The sequence below is a fragment of the Astyanax mexicanus genome, chromosome 12 (genome assembly GCF_023375975.1).
Source record: "Astyanax mexicanus isolate ESR-SI-001 chromosome 12, AstMex3_surface, whole genome shotgun sequence".
NCBI classification, from domain to species: Eukaryota; Metazoa; Chordata; class Actinopteri; order Characiformes; family Acestrorhamphidae; genus Astyanax; species Astyanax mexicanus.
Genome location: NC_064419.1, coordinates 42,197,369 through 42,218,329, shown reverse-complemented (window position 1 = coordinate 42,218,329; position 20,961 = coordinate 42,197,369). Strand labels below are relative to the sequence as shown.

At 39.9% G+C, this 20,961-nt stretch overlaps 1 protein-coding gene across 2 annotated transcripts in view; it reads left to right on the top strand.

Moving 5' to 3' along the window:
• Positions 1-20,961, top strand: part of prex1 (phosphatidylinositol-3,4,5-trisphosphate-dependent Rac exchange factor 1) — a 133,787-nt gene that overhangs the window by 14,838 nt on the left and 97,988 nt on the right. The window lies entirely within an intron of this gene.

The window sequence follows — 20,961 nt, the reverse complement described above, 5'->3', positions numbered from 1 at the left end:
TCTTACAGCCCTCATGATGAACCTATCTCTCTCTCATCCTTTTCTCATCCTTCTGTCATCCTCTAATCTTCCTTTTCTCATCCTCTTCTCTTCCTCTGTCATCTGGTCTTCAGTAGAGGAGCCCGTTTCCGCCACTGCAAGCAGCTCAAACAGCCATGAACTCCGAAGCCCCGCAAAGCGGAAGTGAGAGACAAGGGGCCGTGCTGAAAGGGGACTTTGTTGCAGTGGGGACTGTTGGGGGAGGGGGTGCAGGGGGGAGCGGAGGGTGACAGTGAATCAGAGTGATGGGGAGAAAGGGGCTCGCTCGGCTCCCTCTTTCAGCTCTGCAGTCCTCCTGCCACTGGGCCTTTTGTCTCCATCCGCTGGGCCTCGGCCACAAAGACAGGATTTTCCCCCCTCTCTCCCCTCCCAGCCATTTTATTTATTCGATTTCACGCCATGGCGGCCAAAACGGCCCCTTCCTCGCATCCAAAACTGCTCAGCTGCCTTTTGCAGCAAAGCAGATTCTCACAGAGACGCATGAAAAGGGCCTTTCTCGAAGGCTCCCGGGCTGTTTTTAGCCCAGCATTCAGAGTGAGTAGGATCCTCAGCTTCACTCAGCTTTGGGTGTTGCTCACGTTGTGGGAAACTGATTGACCTGTGCGGGAACCTCACTGATGCACTTGTGGAGGAGTGGAGTGAAGACGTTTGCTGGGAAGTTTGCTTTGTCCCAAACTGACAAACTGTTTTTAGGGTGGAAGTACTTATTATATTGTTTATTATTTATCAGTATTATGATTTTGATCTGCTTTAGCTGAAAAAAACTAACACTTATTTAGGACACCTGTTCCTTTATTGGTTCCTCAGAAATCAAAGATATTAAAAATAGAGTATACTGCTTTGGTAGGAATTAGGATGTGATGTGATTTGATTTACTGAGGTCAGAATGTTTTAAGTGATCAGTACTCCCCATCATTCCTAACTCTCCAAGTCTCAAAACTACAGGTGCTGGTCAACGAATTAGAATAATTTGAAATAGTGCAATCATGAAATTCTTTGAATGCATTTTTTGTGCAGAAAGCAAATCAGGTGTTCACCGCACCTGTCCTACTCGTTAGACTAATCACAGAACTCGTTACCTGGAAAAAATTTGCTCAGCTGAGCTTTCCAAAAGGCCCATTTAGGCCATTTAACTGTGACACTGTTGTTTTATTGAATTAGAATAATGGAGAAACCGTTTCATTGAATTAGAATAAATGCTCGAATTTTTGTTTTCTGTGAAGAGTGTTCACTGTGCAGTATAAAGTCAGGGTTGAGTAGAATTTCTAAGTTGTAAAATCAATCATGGGTAAGCAGCGCGACCTCTCAACCGGAATAGTGGCTCAAATTCAAGCCCTTCGCCAACAAGGCTTGACCCAAACTAAAATTGCTGAGCAGCTCGGCATCAGCCAGTCTTCCGTCTGCAAAGCTCTCAAGAAAAACTGCAGCAAGCGCACCAACTGTTCCGGCGTCCGAAAAACTTCTGCTCGCGACAACAAGCAGCTGAGAAAGATCGCAGTCAGCAACCGGTTCAAGTCCACTTCCGAGCTCACTGACTTGTGGAACAAGCAGACCGGCGCTGACGTCTCCAGATCAACCACTTACCGTCGTCTGCGCGAACTCTGCTTCAAATCTTGCGTTCCAGCAGTAAAACCGATGCTGAACAAGAAACAAATGGAGAAACGGCTGAAGTGGGCCAAAGAACATGGCGAGTGGACTGCTGAAGACTGGCAGAAAGTGGTCTTCAGTGACGAATCACGCTTCTGCATCTCCTTCAGTGACCAAGGTCCTCGTGTCTGGCGTCGTGGTGGCGAAACCTACAACCACGAGTGCGTGAAAAGATCCGTCAAGTTTCCCCAGAGCGTTATGGTCTGGGGATGCATGTCCGCTCGAGGTGTAGGGAAACTCTGCTTCCTCAAGAAGACTGTCAATGCTGCCGTATATCAAGATGTTCTGGAAACGTTCCTGATTCCGACTGTTGAGGAACAGTTCGGCGAAGAAGACTTCATATTTCAACAGGATCTTGCACCGGCTCATGCGGCAAAGTCGACCAAAGATTGGTTCACTAAAAAACAGCTTGAAGTTTTGGCATGGCCGGCCAACTCGCCTGACCTCAATGTCATTGAAAACCTTTGGGCCATCGTCAAGCGGAAAATTCGCGACAGAAAGCCTACTACGCTGGACCAACTGAAGCAGAACATCGCCACTGCCTGGGAAGCTGTGAGTGCGGAAACTTGTGACAAGCTGGTCAAATCGATGCCGCGGAGACTTCAGGCAGTCATACAAGCCAAGGGGGCAGCCACAAAATACTGAGAAAGTGATGATTGTAATTATAATAAAAATTATTCTAATTCAATGAAACGGTTTCTCCATTATTCTAATTCAATAAAACAACAGTGTCACAGTTAAATGGCCTAAATGGGCCTTTTGGAAAGCTCAGCTGAGCAAAATTTTTCCAGGTAACGAGTTCTGTGATTAGTCTAACGAGTAGGACAGGTGCGGTGAACACCTGATTTGCTTTCTGCACAAAAAATGCATTCAAAGAATTTCATGATTGCACTATTTCAAATTATTCTAATTCGTTGACCAGCACCTGTATTGGATAAAGCACAGTGATTACAGAGAACACAGTTCCTTCTCCACTGCTCAATAGCGGGGTGCTTTGTTATATACACCTCTAGCTATCCTATGCCTAGAATTATGCACGGTGCCAACATGTTCATGTTTATCTGCTCCTAAGGGTTATATATTTTTTTGACAATACTTCTTTGTCTGCCGAGACTAGACAAGCTGTGTGTGCTCTTTCATACATCTGTGGAATTAAAAGTGTAACTTAAAGTAGCTGAATGCTGCATTCATTAGAAAAGGTGTCCACAATCACTTAGTGTGTACTTAAGTATATTTTTATGAAAATATATTAAAAGCAAAAAAATGATCAGAGTTTGAGTGAGGCCTGATAATAGTGGGTGTCAAATGGATGGGACATTCCATTTTTGAGGTTGTATGGTCACTTAACATTCCTCTACCCTCACTGTTACGTGTACAGGGAATGCATCATAAAAGGCTTTAATTATTACCAGCAGTGGGTGGTAATAATCATGACCGATGGTATCTGGGTAGAATGGTCCGTGCAGACAGACAAGCAACTCTGGCAGAAATCACATCCACATTTAATGCAGAAGACCCCACACGCTAATGTTGTAGACATGCGACATGATAATAGTTCCTGTTGAATGACATTTGGCATTTGTTGGTTCTTGTTTAAATTTTGTTACAAAAGTGTGCCAATGTAGTTTTATGTCCATATTGTGTATATCGTTTACTGCCACCAGAGATGCTCTTCCCTGTGCATTTAAATTTAAGGTGTTGCAACATGATTTCCTCTGAATGGAACAGTCTGTAATCAATCACAGCACCAAGACATGTTTCAAATCATGCAGGTCAGCCCTGACCCAATCTATGAGTTTCTGGAACTAATCAGATTGCTTTTTTTTAAATCTGCATTCTGGAAGACCTTGAAGAGGAAAGCAGTTCCAGACTGTATCATGAAGGAAATACAAATTCAGTGAGGAATGCAAGATGGCTAACCACACTAGAACACACTTTCTGGGTGACGGTGGATATTCACTTCTTAAATTCCTCTTCCACTCTGACTTAATGCTAAATTTACCACGGTCAGAGGTATCGTCTGAGCCGTTCATTGAGGTTGGCTTAAGCAGTCCAGTGCAGCACTGCAGAACGCAGGCTTTCTGTTCCGTCTTTTAACAGTGTTTTCTATCCACTGGCCCACTTTTCAAGTTCCTGCATTGTTGTTCATTTCTGAACCTCTTGTATTGTTGCTTCTGTTTACTGTCTCTTGAATGAAAGTGTCAGGGCAGGCATTTTGACTGCTTTTTTAGCTGGAAACAGAATTGCAGCAGATCCACAGATTCTGTGGATCATCTAGTTCTAGTGTCTATTCACACCCTAGACACTTCCTAGTGTTTCATTAACTGGAAAGCCACAGTTTCTTCTTCCTCTGAAATGTGATATTGAGCTAGTTCATCAGAACTATGCTGTAATGAGGAATTCATAAGTATGATGTGGCTCTGCAGTCAGCTGAGTTGTACTATGCTAATGATGCTTTACTAATATGAAGTGAATAGACACTGTTTATATACTCCTGATATGCACTGTATAAACAACCCCAAAGCAGAAAAAACGTTGGAATTTAAAATAAAACACCAAGTCTGTGTTCTGGAGTGCTGCACTGGGCTTCGTGAGTTAACCTTAATGATCAGCTCAGGCGATAACTGTGACTGTGGTAATTATATAGCATAATCAAATAAAGAAAATGTGTATCGTGGTTAGATGAATCTGTATTTTAAACTGTCTGCAGTCAAGAAAAAGTAAATAAGAAACACAGCATTATTGCCCCAACATTTTCTGATTTGGGGGTTTTAGTAGCCGGTATCTTGTAGGAACTTTATGTTTCATATACTGTATCTCTGCATGTGTCTGAAAATAGGCAGTCATCAGCCTGTTCTATAATAAAGGCTATTCTCTTCTCTTAAACACTTTATTGAATAATGGGAATGTCATAATGTCTACGTGGATGACCCACTAGTTTAAAACTAGTGTATGAATTGTAGTATTAACTACAACAGTTCTTCTTTTTCCAGTAATTTGCTGATATAAATATCAAGTACATTTAAAGAGGTTTCACCAGCTTTTCATTAGATGTTTACCAAATTAGATGTTGACCATGCTACTTGCAAATGCCAGGTATAGCAGTAAGTAAATTAATCATGAGTGGTTACCTCAGGGGATAGCTCGGGGATGCCCACACTTGTTATCTTGTGAGGTAAGGTTGAACTCTGGCCACCATGCTCATGGCAAGGGATGTTCGAGCAAGACCTGACAGTGGGTACCAGATGGAGGGGATGTTTTATTTTCTGTAGTTGTGTCAGCATTTGACAATTCTTTTAATATTAATATTAAAATGGATGGACTAGTGACTGGCAGAAGTCAGTTCAACATTCAGTGCAGGGGACACCCCCTCACACAGCCTATATTTTAGTGTGGAGTACTTTAGATTTAATGGAACATTGCAAAAGTCACAGGACACAGTACTTGATCTTGTCCCATGACATTTGGTATATATTTAATAGTCAAGTTCTCAGCTTCTGTGTTCTGTGTTGGGATTGTGCAGACACAGGCCTGATAAAAGTTTGTAGGTGGTTAAAAATCAGTCCTCCTTCTGAGCACAGTGCAGGAGTCTCTTTTTAAAAGTCTCACTTCTGTTTTCTCCATCTGATCAGCACAGGTCACGTGCTTTGGCTTTCAGACCTGCAATGTTCATGAGCATTTTGCACTTCTCCTTTCTGCCTCCCAGTCGTCACTGTTTGTGCTGGTTTTGTCATCTTCAAAAGCTGTTGCTTCTGTGGTTTTAACATGTAATTGAAATGTTTGTTCCATAGTTCCACAGGTTCCACAAGAACCACCTAATGCAGATTTGAGATGCTTTAATTTTTTAATAATCTTAATTATAATGAACTTTTCTTGTATATGCACATCTTATTTTATAGTATTTAAGCTTGTTGCATTGTTCTGGTCGCACCTCTGTAAATTACACTATGTGCTCACTCACTTTACGGAAATGTCATATTTTGCCTCACTTTCACAACTGGGTCATGCCCTAGTGAAGAAAAAAACTCAGCATTGCATAAGTCTGAATTATCCACGGTTTCTTTAGACAAAGAGCAGTCTGCTCTCCACCAGCGCTAACGCTGCGTTCCAGCTTTACTGGGCAGCTGTGTCAAAGAGGCCATAACACATCACAGGAAACTCATATTAGGAAGAGCCTACCCATTGGCTAGACACTTGTCAAAGAATGTTGATGACTGCTAAACACAAATCAGCACTGTCACACAAAAACCTTGTGATTTTTTTGTCTTTTCCTATTTTACTGATACAAAAGCACTTTACTGGAAACAAAAGCACTTATTTATTAATGATAATCATTACTGCACACTTCATTGGCCAAAATGGCAGCACTGAAAAAAAAGTGAGGAAAGTATAGATGGATTTTGGGATCAATTAATTGTTTAAAGGATCATTCATATTAGGCAGATATTTATTGCCACTCTTTCTTCTACATATCTCACTGTTGCAAAGTTATTTTTCTGCCTTTGCTACTTCAGAAATGTATAAAATGTAGGGTTGGCCAAGATATAAAATGTGAACAGTATATATTTGTTTGTGTATCAAGCAGCAAAAAAACTATTGTCAAAAGTATACTGTAATTAAACAAAACATAGCATGTCCTGTGATGTGAATATTGTGCATGTGTACGTTGTGATGACTATGCTGAAACGATATATTGTGCAGCCAAAATCGCAAAACTGGCTTTTAAATTGAAACCGTGGATAGAGGTGAAGACGTGATGACACTCAAATCAGTCTTCCTATTTCCATATTTCAAAAAATCTTTTTACTTTGACTTTTGTCTGGAATTATATCTGTGAAACGTAAATGATTTATTGTTAGGTGCATAAGCCCACATGCTTTGTACTGCAGAGGTAGATTCATGATTTAGAGTAGCACTACTGAGGTAAATGTAATGTCTTTGTTGGTATGTCTGCTGAGATGTTAAAAATATTCAGTGTTCAGTAAATATAATTTTTAAATTGTGGTTTTGTAATTGCTTTAAGTTGTAGTCTATTTATTTTATTCAATGGTAAAAATAAATAAATAAATGTAATGCTCTTTAGAAAATTTGGTGGGACTTTTGTAAGCTGTTATATATTTCACTAAGAAACATAGAAATCATATGTAAACTGTACATATGTTCATTCTGATAGCGTTCCTCCTCAGACAAGGAAGTGTATGTCTTGTAATGTATTTTCCAGTCAGGCTTTCTCTGTACAGCTGGTACTGACTGACCATAAACCTTACACCACTGACCAGTGCTGCTAGGTCAACCATAGCACAGTTAGCCTTGAAGTCTGCTGATGGCAGAAGTCATGGCAGAAGGCCCTTGACCCTGAGTCTTCTTGGATGAGGGTGCTGTCTATGAGAGCATATGGCCAGTCTGGGTTTTCTTATCTCGCTGTCTGACCGTCCTTGCCTGACCGACTCACTTCAAACAAAGGGCTACTCACCCACGTCTAACCTTCTGCCACTCTCGCCACTTGGACCAGTGATCGGAGACGTGGAGGGTAAGGTTTTCCTAGCAGCATATGGCCATTGGTCAGGTTTCATTAGGGCTTTTGCTGAGACTGTGAAATAGTTATATGAATGTGCATGAATTCAGAGTAGTAATGATTTACCATGGTTAAAAAGATGCTTTAAAAGCAGACCATTTTCAAAATAAGAGTGCATTCCAATTTTTAACTAAATACTTATACTAGGTAGTTTTTCAGCATGCAGCATGCAGTATGTAGTATAGATAAAAGTGCAAAAGCCGAGTATACCCAAACATCAGCGATACATTGGGATTTTTTTTTTTACTAGGTTACAATAGACACTGTCATCCCACAATGCAATGCAAAACTGCAAATGCAAAAAAGGCAGAAGCCACGCATGTCTGGAAACAGTATTTGAAAAATGGCAGAAAACGATTCACTTTGTGTTAGTAGAAAACAGGCTAGCACATTGATATTGTGCCCAAGCCACACTATTAAGAATTGTAAATGCAACCTTAATCACAATTACAGTGAAAGATATGGTGTGGAAATAAGTAGCTAGCACAAACAAAAGTCAAAAAACGCTAATATAAAGGCTGTGTCAAAAAGTCACTAGTGCAAATGAAAAATAGATCCCAAAATATCTCACTGTTGCAAACAGATATACAAACAAAAGTCAATAAAACAAATGAATGGTGTAAAATTTCACTAATACAAATGAACAAATAGACCTCAAAAAAACTCACTAATTCAAGCACTCGTCACAATAAGTCACTACTACAAAATAAATAAACAGAAGGTGTTAAAATAAAATAAGTCACTAGCGCAAACTAATAAACATTCATGTAAATACTGATTATCCTAGCTACCCAATTTCATAAAAAAAAATGTAGCCTTTAATTTTTTAACACTGACTTCCACATATTGTTATTCAGGTTATTGTTTTGGTTGCTTACTTCATAACTAGGTCATATCGTGTTTGTTTGTTTGACATTCTGTTGCTGATAACGGAAGGTCAAACGTGCAATGCTAAATTTGTTGTCCTGAACCTTCTGAAACAGGAAGTCAGCACCTTATTTCAAACGTAGTGTCAAGTGTTTTTAGAAAAATTCCATCATAAAAGTTTTGTACAGCTAATTAGCTTAATCTCCGCTGAATCATCTACAGGTTTTAGAAGCTCAGACTTCTTCTCTAGCCGTGTTACTGATTGGCACAGACAGCTTCTTAATCGCTGGATCTGCTCTGGCCTTGCAACACAAGACGCAGCTGAAGGCTGCAGTGGCATGCACGCGTGTGGCCTGCCTGTGGGTGCTGAGAGCAGCTGACCACATGCAGCCTCTTCACACTGCTCGGCTTCCTGTCCGAGGACATCCTTCTTCTTTTTGTGTCAGAAAGAGAGCTAGGCTTGCACGTTTGCTTTTCTTTTGCCTGAGGAGTTTATTTTCAGCTCTTCAGACTGCAAGAAGCAGACGAAATTCGATGCGTTTCTTCTGAGAAAAGGAGGACAGTGATCTCATTGACAGTTTAGCTTTGACACCATGTGCTGTTAGAAAAAAAGTATAGAAGAGATGTTAAATGATCTTATATGAGATGAAGTCACTCAGATTTTCATATTTAACCTATAATTTAATCTCTTAGAAGCCAGTATTAATTGAAAATTTATAAAAGAACCATATGTTGTTGCATAACCTTTTGAAGTAGATTATAAGAAGATTAAAGGTCTTTCTTAATTAAAGGTGTTTCTAAGATTCACCCTTTAGGGCCTAGTCCACATGTACACAGGTATTTAAATATTTTTACACAGGCAATAAAACAATCATTGTTTTAAAATGTTATCGAATGCAAGAATCAGCTGATACCAATCTGAGATTGCTGAAAGCTTGATGTTTGTATAAATAATGCAAACCCACAGTTTAGATAAGATGTGTTGCTTTATTCACTTTATTAATAGTAACAGTTTATACAGTGAGACATTTGGAACTAATTCTATCTAGTTTAGTGTTGACATTTTATTTATTTATTTATTTGTTTATTTATTTATTTGTTTTGTAATGTGGTTATTTTATAACCCAGGCTAACTAATTTAACTGTTTATTCAGCTCCCAGTTCCTTTAAAACACTGACGTCACTTCTCGTTTGTATATCGTATGAGAACTCTTCTCAGTTCTGACAGCAGCACAATAACGTCTGTTAATGGCACCTTGGAAACATCAGCTTACAAAAAAGCACTGACCTGCGTTTTCTGCTGTTTAATGTGAGCAAAACAGCTCCCTCAGTGACAAAAGTGATTTTCCTGACAGATGCAACATCAACTTCATTTTTAAATCTGTCCCACCAACTGTAGGTTCCATTCAGTCTCATGCAATCCTGGCAACATTGGCTACAATAAAAAATCTCCACTCAAAATGCTGTGTAGTCCAGGACTAGGCTTAATCGCTGTCCAGGAAACTGCCCCTCAATGTTAAGAACTAAAAACTGAAATTCTCAATGTCTTTAAGAAGTATTGCAAAAGTTTTCAGTGACCTGAAAGCAAGTTTTTGTTAGTGCATCAAAAAAAGCCTACGTTTTAAACAATACTCGTGTCTCTGTGGACAAGGCCTAATTCACACGCTAGTCAGAAGATCCTACTTCCTACTTGTGAAGTCAGAAATACAACCACATCACTTTTAAGTGCTTTGTTGATGAAGCAGTTTGAAAAATGGCAAACCCACAATTTGTTCCCGCTTGCTTTATGGGGAAATGAGCGTGATTGTTAAGGCTGAGGGTTCTGCGCTATCAGAGAAGGAGTTATAAAATGACTAATACAAACATTGTCTGTTTACTTGTTTGTAATAGTGACTTTTTCTTTGCCCATGTCAAAATAAGTCACTGATACAAATAATCAAATTGGCGTAACATAAGTCACTAATATAAATAAATGTGTCCAAATAAAAGTCACTAGTAAGAATAAATTAACTAAAATATTTTCACTAATTGCAGTCGATACCATAGATTCCTATATTGATGATAACAAAAGAAAACTCACAAAACCAGCAGATAACGCCCACAACCGATGTCTGTACCTACAAAATTCTGCAAACAATTATGTCAGTCAGTCATTGATGGGTGCTGTGTGCAATGCATATTAAAATATTGGAAGAATCATAATACCATTTATGAAACATTTTATATTGATATATATATTGATTTTGATTCTTACCCAGCCCTAGATTAAGGTCATTTTGGGAACTCTGACACCATGTAACGCTGCGTAATACTGTACTGTAGTTTAGCACCTTGCTCTGACGACTCATTAAGTTGTGGTAGAAAACGTCGATTAGAACAGGGCAGGTTAGGGTCTGTTTGCATGCTAATGAGAGACTTTACACTGTCCTGTGAGAAAGGCCTTTGAGAAGGTCTGTACTGGCAGCGCTTGACCCTGTGAGAGAGTGTGAAAGTGACACAGACTGGCTCTTTTGAAATTGGGAGTTGAGGCATTTTAGACAGGACTAAGTGGCTTCCCCTCAGTTTCTCACCTTGGCCCTCGTCCAAATTAACATTGACAAAGACGTTCTAAGTGCCACCACTGAAGCACTGTTGTGATGAGGAAGCCCCAGCAGATCACCAGTACAGTCCGTATGCGTTGTCTGCTGTTGAATAAAGCTGGCCTACTTATTTTGAATATGCAACACTTTTTCCTTTGTGCAGTTTTCACTGAGATTGAACTATAGGTGTTTGTAGGTGCTACGGTAGTCTGGTGGTTGCAGTGTAGATGTTCTCATGCAATAAAAACACAAGATTCAGAAGCCTGAGAACACATGTGCCGCTTGCTCTCACCACAAATGTTCCAATTGTAGATTCACAACTTCATGTTTAATTTAGATAGCTGACACAAATGTATTGCTCTGTTAAAAAGTACAGGAAATTGTATCTGTAATTAAATGTTCTGTCTGCAGTTAGTAACTAACCTAAAACTGAAGACTTGAATCAAACTTGCACACAGAGACTCTGAATTTGACAAGAACTTGCACACTAATGTCTCTACACTGGACGTAGACTTACACACTAATGATTCTAGACTGGATATGAACTTGCACACAAATGACTCTAGACTGGATATGAACTTGCACAGTAATGTCTCTAGACTGGACGTAGACTTACACACTAATGATTCTAAACTGGATATGAACTTGCATACTAATGATTCTAGACTGGTAATGAACTTGCATACTAATGTCTCTAGACTGGACATGGACTTGCTCACTAATGTCTCTAGACTGGATATGAACTTGCACACTAATGTCTCTAGACTGGATATGAACTTGCACACTAATGACTCTAGACTGGATATGAACTTGCACACTAATGACTCTAGACTGGATATGAACTTGCACACTAATGACTCTAGACTGGATATGAACTTGCACACTAATGACTCTAGACTGGATATGAACTTGCACACTAATGACTCTAGACTGGATATGAACTTGCACACTAATGTCTCTAGACTGGATATGAACTTACACACTAATGACTCTAGACTGGATATGAACTTGCACACTAATGACTCTAGATTGGATATGAGCTTGCACACAAATGTCTCTACACTGGATATGAACTTGCACACTAATGTCTCTAGACTGGATATGAACTTGCATACTAATGTCCCTAGACTGGATATGAACTTGCACACTAATAACTCTAGACTGGATATGAACTTGCACACTAATGTCTCTAGACTGGACATGGACTTGCACACTAATGTCTCTAGACTGGACATGGACTTGCACACTAATGTCTCTAGACTGGATATGAACTTGCACACTAATGTCTCTAGACTGGATATGAACTTGCACACTAATGTCTCTACACTGGATATGAACTTACACACTAATGATTCTAGACTGGATGTAGACTTGCACATTAATGACTTGACTTGCAACCCTGAGACTCTAAACTCAACCAGAAGCTCTAGACTTGACTTGCATCTGTAGACTCTAACCACATCTTGCACTCGCCCCCAGAGACTCTGAATCCTTAACCTGTATTCTGTAGGGTATAAACTCAACCAGGACTTACACCAAACACTCTTAACTCAGCAGTTGTCCAGGACTTACACTCCTTAACCTTTAAATTTGTTCAATAATCTGATCCTAGAGGATCTAAACTTGATTCAGGCTTGCACCCAAGATGCTCTGAACATGACTTGGACTTAGACATACTAAAACTTATACTCACATCCAGAGAACTCGACCGGAACTCTTAGTTTGGAAGATTTAAACTTGACCAGGACTTAACCCCCAAAGATTCTAAACTTTAATTGGACTTGCACCACAAGATTCAACTTTAACTGCAACCTAACGACAGTAAACTTGACTTTACTTTCATTCTAGAGACTGTAAACTCACCCTGGTTTTACGTGAAGTGATTTATGAACATCTTAGCTTGGATTTTGATGTAACTTGTCATAATTATTATAAACTCTGACACTTATCATGGTGTGGCTGACCTGATTTCTTTTGAGACGAAAAGTCTGTAGTCCTGCATGATGGTCCATTGGCTACTCACCTGTAAGGCTCCCACTGTTAAGCAGTGGATCAGTTTAGTAATTGTCAGCATGGGCAGGAACATGGCTTTTAAAGTGGATTTCAGAATGATGCTGCAAGGGGTACATGTCCCTTGATATCACACTCTTGCTCCTCATTTTAGTGCTGTGTGTGTGTATCTGTATGTGTGGGAGCATGTGTGACTAGCTCCTCTGTTCCCATGTGGCTCAGCCACCGGCACTGAGCCATCTCCAACACAAAGGTGAAAGGCAGTGCAAAGCTACCGCGCCTTCTCTCTTTTTTTTTTCCATCTCAGCACCACTGACCGCTGTCCATACATTGTGTGGCCACTCTAGAATAAATCCTGCTCCAAACAATGAACAGTGTTGGTATATTGTGTGAGGAAACACCGGCGGCTTTTGTCGTCAACTGCGTGCTGTCATTTCCTTCCTAAAACAGTCGAGGCCTGTTCAGTCGGTGAATTTGTCCCGGTGTTTGGTTAAGGTCAGCGTGAGAAATCTGCGGCGCCTCTACAATGTCTTTTTTTCCACTTGAGTTCATTGAGAAAAATAGTCGCTTAACAGCTTGCTTCCTTCACTCTGGCATATGGGTGCTTCCATGTTTTTTTCTCTCTCTCTCTCTCTCTCTCTCTCTCTCTCTCTCTCTCTCTCGTTCTGATTGCCTTGGGCTGCCACACGGCGAGTAACATGATTCCACTGCTCCTCTCGCCAGCTGCAGGATAGACACATCCACAAGCTCTAATTAAGATATACTAACTGTCTTGCCGTGCTTTTTTTGTTTTGGCTACTGTGCTATAACTTATTTTGGGGAAAAATCTGATTTTAACTTAACTGATTTATGATTCAGTGTGTGTACACATCTAATCCGATTTCAGATCAGATTGGAATCGTTTTACAATTGTGGTTCAGTATTGTGTACACATCTAATCCAATTTCAGATCAGACTGGAACCCTCTTACATTTGTGGTTCAGTGTTGAGCACTTATCTAATCCGATTTCAGATCAGACTGGAACCCTCTTGCATTTGTGGTTTAGTGTTGTGTACACATCTAATCCAATTTCATATCAGATTGGAACCCTTTTACATTTGTGGTTCAGTGTTGTGTGCACACTTGATCCTTTTTAAATCAGATTTTTGAGCCAATTAAGTTAAAATAGAATTTCCTGGCCACTGGTGGATCTATTTGACTTTGGGCTTGTGCTGCAGCCAGTGGCACAGCAAATGTTCAAAAGAGGAAGGCTTCTAGAGCTGACTCCTGAACACTCCGCAGCATCTACAGTACAGGTTTTGCTATGACTTTAACTGTCCCCGATTCAAATCAGGATAGATCAGGTGGATAGATCTCAAAAGAGCAATGCCTGCAAGACTTGCCTAAAAATCTCATTCTTAACATTTCCCAGAAGAACGCATTTATACTCTTTTAGCTTCCTCTAAACATATTTACAATCTGTGATACTGGTCAATTGGGCTTTTACTAAGTACCTGACCAATTATGAACTAATGATCCTGTCGTTTAACTTTTATGCTTGCATTTGATTTTTTTGTTTAGTTAATATAATAATCAATATTTGTTTAAACACCTAGAACTTACAAGTTATTTTTGGAAATTACTTTTGTGGAGTTCCTTACCCCTTCTGAACTCAAAAGAAAAAATATATATATTTTTACCCAACCTACTGAATATCTTAGAATATTGGTATTCTTACTCCCACACCAGGCAGGTCTGACCAATAAGAAGAGAGAATGTGGTTTTATTTAATGCATTTTGGTGTGATTGAATTGAGTTTTTCCTTGCGTGAAAACAAACCAAACAGGCTGAAAAACATAAAATGTAAAACTCCAAATGTAAAACGTTCAGATCTAAATTAAATACAATAAAAGGTGTGAAAACATACTAAATATATGCTGATTTTGCTCTGCTGTCAATCCATACAGACAGATACTGCATCTCTAGGAAAAAACTGGCTGCCTTTTTCAGCTGTGCTGTGTTGCAGAGAAGATCATTTGGTCCTTCCTGGCAGCTGCTTTACATCTTTTTTCAATGAAAACCCTTACTGTACTATACATTTCTATTGGAGCATATTTAATGCTCTTGATGTTCAGATTTTAGGGAGGGCTAATGTTCATGTATACCTGTAAGAGGTTGTGAGGAAATTACATTTACAGGTCTGACGTTCATTACGGCGTAAATAAAAGGATGTCTGCTTTTGCCTGGTCCTCTCCGGTTTACGCTGAGGTGAATGAATGAATTTTAAATCTGGAATAATATCACTTGCACCTGTCCTCCACCGCTGCTGCTTACTTCACGCTCTCCGTCGGCGGTAGGATCAGCGGCAGTTGCCATGGCGATGCTGCACGGCCGTGCGGGATTTGTTTATTTACTGTGTTTGTGACGTCAGTGAGGGGAGTTCTGGTGACGCTGTGCTGGCGTAGAGGAGGACAGGCCAAGGTCTTCTGCTGCATAAAGACAAGACAGTTTCTGCGGCAGATTCTAACACCTTGCGTCTGCTGTCAGTGGGCTTCAGTTGAACATGGAGAGATGCTCAGTTATTTGCAGTCAAGGTGCTTCAACAGGTTCTCTGAATGAAAAAAAACTCTTTTAATGTTCTAAAGCGGGAGTTCTTAACATTATTCACTGTGCGAACGCTTTTTAGGGTTCATTTTGTGGTGTGCAAGCATGAGTGGATCAGACACAGCAGTGCTGCTGCCGTTTTTAAACACCTTAGTGTCACTGCTGCACTAAGAATTGTCCACCAACCGCTATCTGTGTGCATCCTGTTAGCAGCGTCCTGTGGGCACAGATAAAGGATGATCAACACAAACTTTGCAGCAACAAAAGAGCTTCTATCAACTAGATAGGTGTGTCTTATAAAGTGGACAGTGGGTGAACACAGTGTTTAAAAACTCCAGCAGCACTGCTGCCTCTGATCCACTTATACCAGCACAACATACACTAAGACATCAGCACCAAGCTAATCAGTGTCACTGCAATACTGAGAATAAATGACTCACAACCCAAATAATAGCTGTGCTTTGCAGTCTATCCTGTGGGTTTCTTACTGTTAAAGAACAGGGTGAAATGAAGATAAAAATGTATGCAGAGAAAGATAAACACTACAAATGTATACTAACCAATGAAATAATATTAATATATGTTATTTATTCATGTCCTAAGCTTGAAATATATGTCATATGGGAGGTCCCAGGTAGGCTGTTTATCTCACCCCTGCTGTAGCCCCCCCCCTTCTTCCCCACTCCTTTACGGATGCTCAGCTCCTGGCTCATGGCCCTGTGGCTCTTTTGGCCATCTCACACATGGATGAGCCGTGTCAGGATGAGTTTGGATCTGCCATATGGGAGATTTCATTAGTGCACGCCTGAGGGGTGGAGAACCACACAACCACCAGCAGCTTCACCTGTCTATGTTTTAATTGAGCGTCACTTGTGTACATCTACATGTCCTGTTCTGGTACTTGAGATCTATGTTTATTTCCCCCCCAAAAAAAAGACAAAGTAGAGGTGTGCGATAAAATGATTGCTTATCGTATCGACCGTATATGTTTTTGAGCATACTGTGGACATAATCAGTGCCTCAAGAAAACTAACCCAACTGTGTCATTACAGAGAGACTGTAATTAGTGATGTTTAACTGAATTAAGTGCAGCATATTTTGTATATAAATCACTGTCCTAAGTATGGAAGAGTTATTGAATAATTTTAAGGATCTGCCGCTTACTCAATTTGACTGAGTATAGCGTGTTGAGATACAGCAAGTAAGCATAACATTATGACCACCTCTTTGTTTCTACACACATTATCAATTTGTTTCAGCTCCACTGAGCAGGACGGTCAGTGTAACGTTAATTGATTTATTTTTCTGACTGTTCGAGACTAAATGCAAAAATAAGAAAACTGTATGTAAAAACTCATTATTTGTTTTTTAATGTAGTGCAGTGTACAAGAAACAAGTTTTCATCCTTTTTTCCAATTTTAGTTTTTTCATCTCTGCTCCTCACAATTGGATTTTCAGGAAAGATTATAAATTAATCTTTTCTTTATTTTCTGATTTTTCTTGCATTTTGCAAGAAATACCATCAGATTTATGTTACAAGATACAAAAATGGAAAAATTGAGAGAAGATTCACCTTTTCATTTTTCTTAATATTCTGTTTGCTGAAGGCAGAAATGAAAAACTTGATAATTGGAACATTTCTCGTTCACTTTAATGAAGGGAAAAAAAAATTGTTTTGTACCCAAAATTCTATTTTCAAATTTAGCTTGATACAGTCAGAAAATTAAACTGCTAAATGTTGCACTGACCTAGGACTGTGTATGAGGTGTTTGTGTGTTGTGCTTTTACAAGTAGATCAGAAACAGCAGTGCTGCCGTGTCACTTCTGGACTGTCCACAAACAGCATCCTGTGGGCAGTGTCCTGTGGGCACTGATTAAGGACTAGAGGATGATCAACACTGTAAACTGTGCAGGAACAGATTCAAAGCTAATGTCTCTGACTTAAATTTATCTACAAAGTTTCGGCTGCAGGTAGGAATGTATAATAGAGTGTGGAGGACAGTGAGTGATTAAACACAGTGTTTAAAAACTCCAGCAGCACTGCTGCAGTATCTGATCCCCACAGTGTACACACACAACACAACACACACTAACACCTCACACACCACCACCATGATAATCAGTGCTAATCACTGCAGTGCTGAGAATAAATCACCCACCACCCAAATAATAATAATATTTGCTCTGTGGTGGTTTTCTCTCCTGTGGGGTTCTGAGTATTAAAAAACAGGGTGAAAGGATGATGACAATAAAATATGCAGAGAAACAGATACAGGACTACAATCTGATTAGTGTGTATCGCCACAGTCATAACAAAGCTGATGGATTTTGACCAAAATTCCAAGGTTTCCATGATTCTGTTCTAAGTAATTCTGAAATGATCACACAGTGGAATGGAGAGCCAGCATTGTCCAATTATGATAAGAATGTTAATCAGATTATCTTTGCTTGCTGTTAGTTGTAACTGTAACTCTGCATCTGTTGCTGTAGGTCCTCTGCTCTCTGAAAGCTGGTGGTTGAGGGTTTGGAAGGTAAAACTGAGGATTAAAAGTCTGTAAATGCTAATAGCTGGTTTAGAGGAGGATCTGTAGCAGTGGCAGACGCTGTCGGTGGAGCAGCATGTGCAGGGTGTGTGGGGCTAGCGAGTGAGTGGGAGACCTAGTCTGTCATTAAGGGCAGGGCTGGGACGCTTGGCAGGAGTGAGGGAGTGGTAGACGTGGCACCCGTCCTGTCTTTGTGGCGAAGGCCATGGGGGTGAGAGTCGGCACATTTAACATCCTGCTGGCCCATAATCTGTATAAACTGGATTGGTTAGAATTTATCAGGATAAGGTGTTCTCACTTTTAACTGTGGTTAAAATAGGGCTGGGCAAAATGATGTCATCTTACTGATATTGCGATATATGTTGTGATGAAACATTTTTTAAAATTATTTAAAATGTGTCAAATTTTTTTATTCCATTTTTTATACCCAATTTAGGCCAAGAACCCAACCCACTCGTTAGGTCTCCCCCTATAACTAGTGATGTCTTAACATCATGAGAATGAAGCTGAGCACATGCCTCCTCCAATACATGTTAATTCAGCCACCGCCTCTTTTCAAACTGCTGCTGATGCAGCATTGCTGAGTAGCATCACAGTGCACAGAGGAAAGTGCAGTGACTCGGTTCTGATACATCAGCTCACAGACTCCTTGTACTGATCAACATCACCCTTTGGAGTGATGAGGGGGAAGAGCGCCATCTACCCACCCAGATAGAGCAAGGCCAATTGTGCTCTCTCAGGGCTCCGGCAGCTAATGACAAGCTACATAAACAGGATTCGAACCAGCAATCTCACGATCACAGTGACAGAGCTTAGCCCGCTGGACCACTTGTGTCCCCATTTTTTAATTATATTGACTGTTTTGCTGTTGGTTTCTAGAGAATTGCATGTCTGTGGAAAAAAAAAGAAAATTGACGCTGTAATCTGATCTAATTATTAAAAAGTAACTGTACTCACGTTTTATTGTGTCATTACATGGTGTGTTCTGTCTGTTCCAACTTGTTTTAAAACCTCAGGAAAATATCATATTTTTTAAATATTTTCCCTTTTGGCAAAATATAAATGTTTTTCATTACTTTGTATGATATCTAAATGGACAAATAGTAATGCTCCGAAATGACATGAAATAAAATATTTTTTACATTGACTATATACATCTGAGGAGCTATACACACACATGCAGATCATACGGATAGGGAAAGATGAAAGGAGAAGGCCAGAGAGACAGACAGACAGACAGACAGACTGATAGATGGGCAGACACACACACACACACACACACACACACAGAATAAAGCTGAATAGAGGAGCTAGTGTGAATAAGGTAAGGCGTGTTGAAGCTGAGGGGAATTGACAATCTGGATGCACTGTGCTGAGCTGAGCTGGTGCAGTGTGCTAGACGAGTAGATACAATTGAGGAGGATTCAGGTAATTTACCACGTACACACACACACACACACACACACAGGCTGAGTGAGTCTACCTTCAATGAGTGCTGCCGCCAGCCGCCCAGAATAGTTTTACACAGCCATAATTAGAAGCAGCTTTGAGTGGCAGAATCGCTTTCTCCTGGGAAGACGCACACACACTTTCACACACTCTCAGAAAGAGATCTGTTTTTTTTTTCTCTCTTTCTCTTTCTCTCATTCTTTAATTTTCGTAACTTTCATTTTTTATTTCTCTCTCGCTCACTTCCTTTCTCTTTTTTTCTGTGCTATCTCCCATCTCTATTATCTCTCACTCTCTGTTTCTCTCTTTCTCACACTCTTGTTTGTTATCTCTTGCTTGCCATACCTATTTCTCTCTTTTTTTTCTTTCTCTTTCTTTTTTTTTTATATCAGTTAGTTTTTCCTATTTTTCCCCAATCTCTCTTTATAGATCTCTCTCTCTCTCTCTCTCTCTCTCTGTCCCATTCATTTATCTAAATCTGTCTTTCACTGTCTCTATTTATCCACTTCTGCCTCTGTATCTATATATTTAACTCCCTCCCTTGCTCTCTATATGTTTGTCTCCGTCTCCCTCCCCGTGTCTTTGTCTCTATATCAGTATGATTTAAAGGTGTGTGTAGCTCCGAGCTTGTGTGTCCACTCCCCTGCCCTTTTCACTGCTGGCGTGGAGTGTCCAGTCTCAGCAGTGTGTCACTCCTGGAGCTTTTTTAAATCCTCTCTTTTTGGCAGAGAGACGGGCTGGACGTCCCAGTGCTGCTCTGTCTGAAAACCAATCCGCTGCTACTTCTTCTCTCTCTCATTGTCCTGCATGTTCACAATACAAAGGGAAACGATGAGACTGCGGTTGGTATATGGTCAGACATATGATGTGAAATGAGATTATGAGTTGTCTGTTTTATTCTGGATGGATTGATTGGAAGAATTGTTTTCTGTGTTCATGTTAAATTATATTAGTAATAAGGAAACAAATTCTTTACAAAACCATCTAATAAAAAATAAAGCAAAAAGAGAGCATTAATAATATGTACCATGTGTTGATGCATCTTAGAAAGCACCATACATTTGAAGTCTTGAGGCAGATAGGCTACAACAACAGAAGACTGAGAAGAAGTGCAATGAGGGATTACGCCTTTCTCAGTCAAGAAAAAAAGCTGAAGCTGCAAAGTGATGGACAGTGAGGCAGATAGGCTACAACAACAGAAGACTGAGAAGAAGTGCAATGAGGGATTACGCCTTTCTCAGTCAAGAAAAAAAGCTGAAGCTGCAAAGTGATGGACAGTTAAAGACGAAAGAAACATAGCCTCAAAATTTTGATGAATGGTTTAATGCTATTATGCATTATAGAGTGAGAACATTGGTTACAAGAGAAGATCCTGAAGATCTGAAGATCATTTTCCATGCTTCTGTTCATCAGAAACCAAACCTTTTGTGGATACTGCTTTTGTATCAGATCATGGTTGCGTTCACTTACTTACTTTTTACTGCAGAAACCAATTTGTATTTAAGCAATAATACACGAGAGGGAGTGCTATAACTTACCTACGATCGCAGCACAGCAGTGCAAATATTACACATATATAACACAAACCTAGTGTGTATTATTGTGATTATACCACACTTTAGTTATCGCTGTTTATTGAAAGATTTTGAGTTAAAAAAGACAAGAACA